At 45.2% G+C, this 12,236-nt stretch overlaps 3 non-coding genes across 3 annotated transcripts; all 3 read right to left on the bottom strand.

The window, feature by feature from the left end:
• Nucleotides 1-2,023: 2,023 nt before the first annotated feature.
• On the bottom strand, nt 2,024-2,105 carry trnas-cga (transfer RNA serine (anticodon CGA)). Its single transcript has one exon. It is a non-coding gene; the product is annotated as a tRNA-Ser (tRNA).
• A 333-nt stretch (nt 2,106-2,438) lies between these two features.
• trnas-uga (transfer RNA serine (anticodon UGA)) lies at nt 2,439-2,520 on the bottom strand. Its single transcript has one exon. It is a non-coding gene; the product is annotated as a tRNA-Ser (tRNA).
• A 629-nt stretch (nt 2,521-3,149) lies between these two features.
• Nucleotides 3,150-3,231, bottom strand: trnas-cga (transfer RNA serine (anticodon CGA)). The gene has a single exon. It is a non-coding gene; the product is annotated as a tRNA-Ser (tRNA).
• Between the last annotated feature and the right edge of the window lie 9,005 nt (nt 3,232-12,236).

Raw genomic sequence — 12,236 nt, 5'->3', positions numbered from 1 at the left:
CAACCATTGCTTGTATTATGTGCCACTTACCGTGAGGGAATCAGCTGGCCGTTCTGCTTTGCCTGTGTCGAGGAGTCGACAGGGAAAAGGACTCGAACGATTGAGTTAACCTACTACAAATGTAGTCAGGTAGTTTTATTTTTAGGTCCAATAAACACAATAACTTTTACAACTGAGTATATATTTGAAAAGAAAAGACAATAAAAGAAGAAGAAAATAGATAAAAAATGGACAAGACATTTAACCCAAACTATTGCTAATTTCTAAGAGGGGATCCTAATTGAGCCTTTCCCCAGGAAGGGTAGGCAGCGCTGTAAGAAGGGGAGGGAAATCCTATTAAAACTACCAAATGCTCTTGAGCGGCTCGAGGACGGTGTTTTAAGACTAAACCTACTAAAAGCCACCAACAATTCTCAAGAGGAGCTCAAGGAAGATGGTTTTAGGACTAAACTACCAACGTTTCCCGAGTGGAGCCCAGGAATTTAACGTTGAAGCAAACTCTCGTGCCCCAGTACACCGCACGACCCCGAGAGCTGCCTTTTTCTTTAGGGAAGATGGTTCTAGGACTAAGCTACCAACATTTCTTCAAGAAGAGCTTGAGGTTGGATTTTCTAAATCTAAACTAAAAAGAAATAGAGTCTGAACCGAGCGCTACGGTGTCAGAGTCTTTAAGTTAGAAACCTATTGCTATGAAGGCCGCTGTTTTTTGGAAGCAGAAGAGCAGGGCAGAGCAGAGGAGAACACACGACACCACCACACCGACAGCAGAGAACCAAAAAGACCAACGACCAACGAACTAACTGAGCTTTCTCTGCAGATTTCCCTGTTTTACTCTCCTGATAACAAAATATCCTTTGACAAACATCCCAGAGTTTCCCCTATTTTGCCCGAGGGGCAACACAAGAAGCTTGAAGTTGTGCACATGCTATCATGTGCCTAGTGTTCATACATCATGGGGTCTAAAGGGACACAGGTTCTTTGTATTCTTCCAATGTTTCTCCACAAGGAGAAATGTTTAAGCATTCAATTTACTACATAAAAATTGTATATAATGTAACCAGTTGGCTCTATGGTAAGACATTTTAAGGCACACAATTTTAACACATAAGAATATGTAAAGTAAGCAATTTACTTTCTCATAAGAGGTACACATGCAGTTATAAAGAAACCAATTTTCTTTATCATAAAATATATGTAAGCATTAAAGAAGTTATAAGGTAATCAATTTACCTTATCTTAGGATATATTTGATACACAATAAGTTATAAAGCAATCAATTTACTTTATCATGAGATATATGTAAGCACTAAAGAAGTTATATGGTGACCTTGTTGACAGTATGGTGTCACAGCATGATTCTGGCGTGATTCTGGAACGGCTAGGTGCATCAATTTAGTGAGTCCTATCGGGACACACGTCAACCCAAATGGCATTTTATTCAAAAAGAGTCGCAAGGGACCTGGGATAGATTAAAGTGTTCCTTGTTACACATTGAAACATCTGTTTCCAGCTTCAAACTTCATTTTTGTTTGTCAAATTTACAAGGCAACCCCTGGTAGAATTTGAACCGGCCCGGATCGAAACCGTTGGATTTTGGATGTAAATTCATCACCCCTCTCTCATCATAAGACCATTATGAATGAAACAAAGGGAACATCTGTTGGTCAAGTTGGATTGGCCTTTAAGAATTGCTCGGGCTTGTCGATTGGTTGATCTAGTCAAAAATCTCAGCAGACAGGTATATGTGAAGTATTTGAGCTTTCGCTATTCCCTCTGAGTTTTCGAGTCTAATGCCTTAAACACTGCTTCATAACACATTCATATTTTTGGTGTAAACCCAGATTTTATTGGCAAAAGTTTCCCAATCACATGCAGTGAACAAAGACAGTCCTCAATACCCAGTATAACAAGTGTTTTAACAATCTTCATAGCGGAGGTTCAAAAGCAAAGGAATGAATCCACAACTTTAAATTTCTCCTTTGAGAAAATCAAATGAGGACGGAATGGTTCCATTGAATAGATTCGCTGTGAGCAGGATTCGAACCTGCGCGGGGAAACCCCATTGGATTTCGAGTCCAACGCCTTAACCTCTCGGCCATCACAGCGTCAATACATGTAAACCAATGGGAAATTTGAAAAAAAGTCCCAGATGACAAGCGTTGAAAATATAGAAGTTCTTAAACGCAGAATAAAACATCAGGTCAAACATCTTCATAGAGGTGTATCAACGTGAAACCACAAATTCATTATCATCCTTTATTTCCTTGACCTATATAAATGACAATTTTTTGATTGATTTAGAGTTAGCTGCTGTGAGCAAGATTAGAACATTTTCGGCGATAACAGCATCGGATTTTGACTACATCTTCTTACCCACCTTGTTTGGGCAGATGTCATGTCAAGAAACTCAAAACTCAACACGGAATATTAACATACAACGCTGTGAGCAGGATTTGAACCTACGCGGGTAATACCCATTGGATTTCAAGTCCAACGCCTTAACCACACGTCCATCCCAGCTCAATTGACACGTACCCAAATGGCAATTTATTCAAAAAGAGTCCCAAGGGACCTGGGATAGATTAAAGTGGCCCTTGTTACACATTGAAACATTTGTTTCCAGCTTCAAACTTCATTTTTGTTTGTCAAATTTACAAGACAAATTTTCCATTACCGGATTAGTTTCTAATAAGATGCCCCTGGTAGAATTTGAACCGGCCCGGATCGAAACCGTTGGATTTTGGATGTAAATTCATCACCCCTCTCTCATCATAAGACCTTTATGAATGAAACAAAGGGAACATCTATTGGTCAAGTTGGATTGGCCTTTAAGAATCGCTAGGGCTTGTCGATTGGTTGATCTAGTCAAAAATCTCAGCAGACAGGTATATGTGAAGTATTTGAGCTTTTCGAGTCAATGCCTTAAACACTGCTTCATAACACATTCATATTTTTGGTGTAAACCCGGATTTTATTGGCAAAGTTTCCCAATTACATGCAGTGAAAAAAGACGGTCCTCAATACCCAGTATAATAAGTGTTTTAACAATCTTCATAGCGGAGGTTCAAAAGTAAAGGAATGAATCCACAACTTTAAATTTCTCCTTTGAGAAAATCAAATGAGCACGGAATACTTCCATTGATATAGTACGCTGTGAGCAGGATTTGAACCTGCGCGGGGAAACCCCATTGGATTTCGAGTCCAACTCCTTAACCTCTCGGCCATCACAGCGACAATAAATAAATACCAATGGGAAATTTTAAAAAAGGTCCAAGAGGACAAGCGTTGATAATCTGGCAGTTCTTAAACAAACAAGAACACATCAGTTCTAACATCTTCATAGAGGTATATCAAATTGAAACCACAAATTAATCATCATCCTTTCTTTCCTTGACCTAATTAAATGAAATTAAGAGTTGACAGCTGAGTGCAAGACGTGACCATTTTCAGCGATAACAGCATTGGATTTTGAGTACATCTTCTTACCCACCTAGTTTGGGCAGATGTCATGTCAAGACACTCAAAACTCCACACACAATATTAACATACAACGCTGTGAGCTGGATTTGAACCTACGCGGGTAACACCCATTGGATTTCAAGTCCAACGCCTTAACCACTCGGCCAAAAAAGGGGCAATAGGGACTGCCCGGCCGGGGCAAAAGAGAAAAAGAGAGAGGAAAGAGGGGGGAAAGAGAGAAAAAGAAAAGGAGAAAAAAGGAGGAAAACGTGCACTATATCATTTTTTATCACCTCTCTTATCTTTTCAACATTGTTTACACACAGTGGCCCTCATTTATCAAACGAGCGTACGACAGAAAACGTGCGTAAAATGGACGTACGCTCATTTCAACGTTGAGCTTGGCATTTATCAATTTGAACGTGAGCGCAGGCTGCGATGAAATCTCACGTCAGGTCTGAGCTCGTGTACGCAAGTTTTTTTGGCGCAACATACGGGTATTTCAATGATGAATAGGGCAGCACAAGTAGCCCATGTTCAACATCTGTATTAATTACTAAATAAATTGGAATTAGCCCAGCCTTTCAAACAATTACAATCAAGTCAGGCTTAATTAAAAACAGTATTGCTATGAAAATAATTAGAATGTGACAGGTGAAATGTATATTCAGCTGTCTATATTAGGGTTAGGGTTAGGGTTAGGGTTAGGGTTAGGGTTAGGAGCTTTGCCAAATAGGTGGTCGTGTCTCAGCGATGGCAGATCTGGCTCTGTTAAGGACCTCAACGCACAGGCGAGAGAGTTTTTCGAGACCGCGCCGATTTTTTTAAGGAGGGCGATGAATGGCTCTTGAGTCGTTTTCTTCTCCCAAGGCATCTCCTGATGGAGCTATGCAATGCTTTGGAGCCACAGTTAAGGCGAGAAACTAGGCGATCAAACGCAATACCTGTGCAGGTTTGCTCTACCTTGGGATTTTTGGCCACCGGGATCTTGCAGCGGGAGATCGGGAACAGGTCTGCTATTTCCCAGCCAAGTATTAGCCGAACCATGCCAGCAGTTTTGGCAGCTATAATGTCCCTCTCCGAACGTTATATTAAATTCCCATATAATAACGATCAGCAAACTGGAATCAAACAGGATTTTTATGCTATTGCTAGGTTTCCAAATGTGATTGGTGCGGTTGATTGTACCCATGTGCGTATGAACCATCTATTAATGATTACGCGTACATCAACCGCAAAAGCTACCATTCAGTTAATGTTCCGATTATTTGCGATGCCAGAATGTCAATCCTGAACATGGTAGCCCGATGGCCTGGGGGCACGCACGATTCTTTTATTTTCCAAAATAGCAACGTTGGGCATCGTCTACATCAGGGCGCACTACATGGTCAGAGTCATCTCGGTGAGTTACGCTGCAGTCGCACTGCACCGGCCTCCTCCCGTTTCTTGCTTGGCCGGCTTCACAGCCGCAACACGTTTTTTGGTGCTGAGCTTCATGTCGGACCATTTTTTCTTCACCTCATTCGGAATTAAATAACTTTAACGGAATGCAAACAATAGCATATATGTGAAATGTTTTAAGCTAGATAACAGAAGTTGTACATTTAATTTATTATTTAATTAATTGAATTAACACGATCGATCTCAGCCGCCGTATTTATCAACACCAAGATCCTTCGTACGCTGGGATTGGTGTGATACGAAGGTTTCGTAAATCTCACGTGGGTCCTATCGTAAGATGAATCATGCGTTCAGATTTGCGCTCATTTCTACGTTCGTTTGATAAATGAGGGCCAGTATCATCACTTTATTTTCATGTCTTTTGCAGGATTCGAACCTGAGCTCTGGAGATATCGCTTGCATCTTCGCTTGTTCTCGAGTCACGTGTCCCCCCCCCCCCAGATACACACACGGACTCTTACTCCACTACACACTTAATTAACATAAAAAGCCCTTGTGTTACAGTAACACACAATTATCTTTACACATTGCACATATACTTTCTGTACATTCTTTCTTTTTATATATGGTATATTATATTATATTATATTATAGTATATGTCTTATTTATCTTATGTTGACTTGAGTTTGTTGTGCAATTACATGTTCTGCACCAACTTACCCACAAAGAATTCCTGGTTGATGCAAACCTTCCTGGCAATAAAGCTTATTCTGATTCTGACTGGCTTTAGTTTTAACAATCACATTCAATTATGGATGACACTCACTGTCCTGGTATTCAAGAGGAAATTAAATAAAGACGTGAAGGCTGTTCTTCGCTCAAATACAATTATTAAACCTTATTTTAACGACAGAGACGAACAACAGAGAGACAGACAGAGAGACAGAGACAAACAACAGAGAGACAGACAGACAGAAAGACAGCAACTACACACTATTCCTCCACTCTTCCAGGATCATTCCTGAGGCAGGACAATACCACCGCCCCTTCAGCTGGGTGTGTCCAGTGACTTTATTTTTGGCCTGACCGCACCCCTTGCAGGTATAGTGGTAGTTTTCTTTTCTCAGCCTCTTCCGTGCCGGATCCCCCCTTGACGTAAGCTCCTCATCCTCCTGGGCAGCTTTATTGAGCCTCCAGGCGCGTTGCCTTGGCTGGGATGGAGGAGCATCAGGAGATAGGGAATTAGGAAACGGAGGAGCTTGAGGAAGTGGAGGAGCATGAAATGGAGGAGCATGAGGATATGGAGGAGCATGAGGATATGGAGTAGAAATGTAAAATGGAGGAGCATGAGGAAGTGGAGGTACATGAGGATATGGAAATGGAAAGTGCGGATATGGGGGAAGATGAGGAAATGGAGGAAGTGGCCCAAATTGTGGAGGGAACTGGGGAGGTGGAGATGGCGGAGGCTTGTTCGCCGCTAGAGTGCGCTGGCGGGGGAAAGCTTCCCCCTCATGATTTTCAGGCTCCTCAAATGTCATTGCCCCATGTGCATGTTGCACAGGGGCAGCCGGAAGGGTGTTCAGAGCAGGGAGAGGCTCCTCTGCCAGGTGCACCTGTTTGGGCAGTACAGTGCCTTGCAGCAGCATGTCCCTGTCCTTCCTTTTATCCCTCCTAAGCAGCCTACAACACAAACATTCATTATTTTATGTAAGCCTATCCTCCCTCCCTAAGGTTATTACATATTTTCTAACCAGCATGCAGGTGGAGGTTTTTCTTGAGGTTAAATCTTTATAAACTGTCTTGACTGTATGGGAAAGGTGAATGAAATAACACATACCATGAAGAGACTGTGGTGTTGTTTACTGGCACCAGAACCAGGTCTGTGTCATCACAGACAACCCTGCTGTCCTCCAGCAGCTGTTTGATGTGGCTGTGCACGCTTACGATGGACTGAGGGATGGACATTGTTTTCCCCTTTGTGTCCTTTGGCCTGTTGCGTGACTGCTCAAACTCTTTTAAGAGTCTGAGGCAGACACACTCACAGACCCTGTGAACTTCGGGGTCCTGGGCTGCTTGGCCATGAGTCATGTACAGCCTGTGGGAGAGAAGGATGATATGATATGTACTGTGAACAAGGATATAAAGACATGAAGAACCAAGTGACAATGTCAACAGGGATTTCAATAAAATAATCTACACATAATAAATACATTTCATAAAATGATATCAAATTGTGGTCAAGCACCTCTCTGCCGCCTGCTGTCCAGGAGCAGAGCCACTCGGCTTCCTCGGCGCTCTCCATGGTCCTCCTGACGCATGCGATTTCTTCTTTGCCTTCTGGGTGTACCTGAACGGTGAAAGAGACATCCATATGCTTAATTCATTCCATGGAATGTATGTTTAATTTTGGTGTAATAATAATAATAATAATTACTATTTTGTACCTTGAAGGTTTCCGATCCATCGCATGTAAAGCCGCGTACAGGCGAACTATGTCCGCCTCCTCCTTGGCTGACAAGGCCGTGATGGTGCGGTTTAATTCGAGTAGGTAGGCAGCAAGGGCATCTACTGCGTCCCACCCCGGAACGCCCCTCGAATCACATTGGCTGGTCTGAAAAGTGATAAGAGAGAAAAAGAAAAAACAAGCAAATAAATGTACACTCTTGTTTCTAATATGTGAGCAATGCTAATTTTACATTCATTTATCTTATTGTATGTTATTGACCTCTGTGACAGAGGCAGGCATGCTGATGGCAGGCATGCTGATGGCAGGCACGCTGATGGCAGGCATGCCGATGGCAGGCACGCTGATGGCAGGCATGCCGATGGCAGGCATGCTGATGGCAGGCATGCTGATGGCATCATCCTCCTCCTCCTCCTCCTCCTCCTCCTCCTCCTCCTCCTCCTCCTCCAGCACCGGCAAGGGGATTTCTGAGATGGAGGCCTGTGATGGAGCCAGCAGGTCGCCTCTATTGGTCTGCTCCAATAAATATTCCACGGCTATGCGTTCGCCTGTAACCAGCATAAACACAAAGATAAAGAAAGGACATACATACTGTACATACATCCATCTCCTACATGAATAGCACAATCTTTGCACTCAAGAAATGCATGTCCTCTGGGTAGGGGGGTGCCTAAGAAAAAGAGGAGGGGATGTAATACTCCGGGCAACCAGTGTTGCTCTGAGATCTCTCTTACCAGTAGGTTTCCCAGGAAGGGTGAACTCTGGCACCAGAGCACAACCATGCACACGCTGGCTTAGGTTGTTAAGGTGGGACATCAACCGAACATCGAAGCTTCTTAGGGTGGAAGCCCCCTCCACATCTACTGCCTCCTTGGCCTGGCCCATGTTCCACCTTGATATACCCTCCAGCATGTACATTTGCATGTGCACCGCATTGCACCGCCAGCCTAAGAAACAAAACACTCTGTCCAGTCAACCGTTATTGTAAAGTGAATACATATGAATACCCGTCAGTGGTAATTGTGCTATTTTGAATAATCACAACACATGCAAATGTACCTGGAATGAAAGCACACTGGTGCCGGTGGAAACTCTCCAGGGTGGAGGACCCCCTACCACACCTAAGGATGTCCAGCTCCTTGCCGCCCTTCTGGAGTGTCCCCACCTTTGTGTAGAGTGCAACACCTGCAGGGTCTTGGAGGCACTCCAGGTGCTTCTGCTGTACTTCCCACACGTGGCGCAGTCATGGCTGTCATGGCTCACCAGACGCAGCCCTGTGGTGTCTGTGAGCTCCCACACAGATTCCAGGAGCCCTGAAATACTGCTCCGCATCTCCTCCACTCCACGCGTCCTCCTCCTGCAGTGCCTCTTCATTTCAGCTGAGCTGATGGTGGCCATGAGCTGGTCGTCAGTGGGAGTATGTCCGCTGTGGCTGCTCTTCCACTCCGCTCTCTTGGCCTCCTTCAGGCGTTGCACATCATCCTGGTCCCAGAGAAAAATGCAGGCGGAAAGCTTGGCACCTTTTGTGCCAAGCTTTCCGCCTGCATTTTTAAAGCGCCTCATAAAAAGCGCCTCATAAAATGGAAGCTATCCAGGCGCACTGCAGACCTCCATGGGCGAAAGAGTTCCGCCACAGCAGACACACCTGTGAAAAACAACCATTCTTAATACCATAGACCACAACACCTTTGTGTGGTTACTCCCAATTGCCTGACACTTCTCCCCAAAGTAGCATTGGTATTAAATAAATACATTTAATACAAATGCTACCAACAGTGTGTTTGTGTGTGTGTTAGTGAGTGAGTAAGTGTGTGTGTGTGTGTGTGTGTGTGTGTGTGTGTGTGTGTGTGTGTGTGTGTGTGTGTGTGTGTGTGTGTGTGTGTGTGTGTGTGTGTGTGTGTGTGTGTGTGTGTGTGTGTGTGTGTGTCTGTGTGTGTGTGTGTGTGTGTCTGTGTGTGAGTGAGAGAGCAATTTTCACACACCTGACTGGCTGCAGCAGTCCCGATCAACATAGATGGCCTCAGGTTCAGGTTGGCCCGCATTCCTATACCGGGTGACGACGCCCTGGCACAACTCCTCTAACCCTGCACCTTCACCCGCCGTCAGCACAGAGTTCAACACCTGGCCAAACTCGTTGCCGATGTTCGACATCCAGGCGGCACTGTCCCCGATTGCACCAGCCAGCTTCTTGGTGACCTGTAAAACAAACACAAGCACTATGAAGTAAACCAATTTCCTGTTTGGTTGTAATTATACAATTTTGTATATTTTTCTACTGTTGAAACCCTCACCTTCTTTGTGGAGTCCATTTTCAGGATTCTCCCATAGGTTGAAGTGATCACACCCTTCATCTCCTCCACGTGGCTGAGGATGTCGTTGGAGTGGACTGTCTCAAACCACTGGGCGAGTGGAAGGGGCCTGAAGGGTGGTGGAGGAGGGTATATGGCTGCAGAGGGGACAAATGTAGCCATCTTTTTGTGCAGCTCGCAGTCAGCCAGGTAGCGGATGGTCTGCCGTGCCCACTCCTCGCTGTGACCTTCCGCTATGGCAGACTGGAGGTAGGAGGAACTGTTCCCGCTGGTCCTCGGCTTCAGGAAGGTCATCACTTTCCTATCCAGAGCCAGCTGTGTTGTGAGGACAGCGGGAAACAGGCTCCAGTGTGCCACATCCAGCTGCGAGAGCATGTCGCAGCTCCATGGGCAGACCGGCTGCGAGCACCTGCAGCAACGTGGATAGTCCGCTCCCACAAGATAATAGCGGCTATCCACGTCGATCACCTCCCTTACCTTCCGGTAAATCCCGGAGCTGTTCATCTTTGAGGAACACTGGGGGCACTTTGAGGGGATCCCCCATATCCTCATCGGTGCCCAGATAAACAGCCTCTGCCGGTAGTACCAGCCAGGCTCAGGAGGGGATGGTTTGGGCTCCAGTGGAGGGTGAAACCAGCAGGCCTGGATCTTTTGCTTTAGTTGGCATGTAGGCTCATACAAGCATTTGGAAACCCAGACCTGATCGGCTTCCTGGATCACCCTTCTGAACTGGTCAGGCAGGAAACCTTTCCAGTTGACCCTCTGTGCTGCAGGTGGTGGAGCTGCCGTGTGGTGTGGCGCGGCAGAGCAGGATGAAGAAGGGGGCAGAGACGGCTCTGATGGTACCCTGAAGTGTGCTGCAGGTGGTGGAGCTGCCGTGTGGTGTGGCGCGGCAGAGCAGGATGAAGAAGGGGGCAGAGACGGCTTTGATGGTACCCTGAAGGCATAGTGTACCACTTCGATGTGGTTCAAAAGACCAACAGTACCCTGCACCTTGGCCCCACAGGTATCACACTGCTCCTCCGTGTGGTGGTCCGACAGGTGCTGGGTGAACCGGTCTCCCTCCACATGCAGGTTGCACAGGCAGCACTGCACTCCCTCTCCTGCTTCTGCGTCTCCTCTCCCTGCCTCTGCGTTGACTGCCCCTGCCTCTGTGTCTCCTCCTCTCGCTGCCTCTGTGTCTCCTCCTCTCGCTGCCTCTGTCTTTCCTCCTCTCGCTGCCTCTGTGCCTCCTCTCGCTGCCTCTGTGCCTCCTCTACCTGCCTCTGTCTCTCCTCTCGCTGCCTCCGTGCTCCCTGCCTCGTCCGTCTTAACTCCTCCTGCCTCTCCTCCTGCCTCACTAGACCCAGCAGCGCCTGATGACAGATCTGCTGGCTGGGGGGGGGGGGGGGTGGGGGGGGGGGGGGGGGGCATGCTATGCTACATGCAACTAAGAATCCTACACTACTATACTAGTTTTCTCCAGAATGGTACAGATACATATTGTTCAATAAATAAATCCACAAAATAGAATGATGTATTGAATAGTGTTTATTCTGACATGTTAAAAGAAAATCAATAAAAAGCAAACAGGCTTTGAAAACATTAGAGGCATTACTGCAAAATCACTGAAGCCCACCAGAGGTAAAAACAAACAAACAAACCAGCAAACAATCAATTAGTAAATAATTTAACCTACCTTGTGGAACCCACAGGAGCACTTAGGGCTTCTCCCAAACAGATCCTTGGTGTTCATTTGCTTCTGCAGTGGGCAAGCATCTATTTTTTCTAAGGCCTTTTTCCATTTTGTGGCCCCAGGCCGTTTGCCTGTGGTAAAATGGAATTGGCCCCGAGCATACTTAAGGCATACATCCCTCCAATAGGAATCAGGCTTTGCTTCCTTCATCTGCAAACATCAAATGTAAAACAGGTTAATGTCGAGCTAGGCTATGTGTGTGTACAGACAGACAGATTGGTAGAAATGATACATGTGTATGTATTTATATATATATATATGTATGTTTGTAGGTGGGTAGGTATGTTTTGCATTACTGTTTTATTACTATACAAATAAAGTTCTAATAATATTAATGTTATCATCATTATTTGTATTATTCAATCAATCAATATTTTCATACGAAGACATTGTAGCACAAAGTGCTTCACAAAATAAAAGCAGGCAAACTAAAGGATCATTATTGTTAATAATTAAACTTGGCACAATTAAACTTGTTTCATACACCTGTTTGCGCTGTTCAAGCACATAACAAGACTCCATTACCGGAGGGGATGAAACTTGGCACAACTATTTCGTTTATACGACAAATAAATACGTTATTACCTTTCTACCGATGTTTTATCTCCCGTAAGCGGTGGAAAAAATGGCTGCCACTCTAACGCGATGTTCATCGTATATTCCCGCCCCTCCCGTGTCACGTGACCTATACTGTTCGGAACTGTGTTCGGATCTCATTCGAAACTCTTTGATCTCTGAAGGAATATGTTCGGACCTGGTTAGGAGCAGGTTAGGACCTCGTTCAGATTTGTTCGGACCTTTTGTAATGTGTTCGGACCTCGGAGGCAGTCCAAAAACCGGCAGGTACGGCCATCACAGCTCATTAGA

Source organism: Gadus chalcogrammus, chromosome 1, assembly GCF_026213295.1.
Source record: "Gadus chalcogrammus isolate NIFS_2021 chromosome 1, NIFS_Gcha_1.0, whole genome shotgun sequence".
In the NCBI taxonomy this organism is placed as follows: Eukaryota; Metazoa; Chordata; class Actinopteri; order Gadiformes; family Gadidae; genus Gadus; species Gadus chalcogrammus.
The sequence above is the reverse complement of the archived record's forward strand: the minus strand, read 5'-3'. Positions and strand labels throughout refer to the sequence as shown.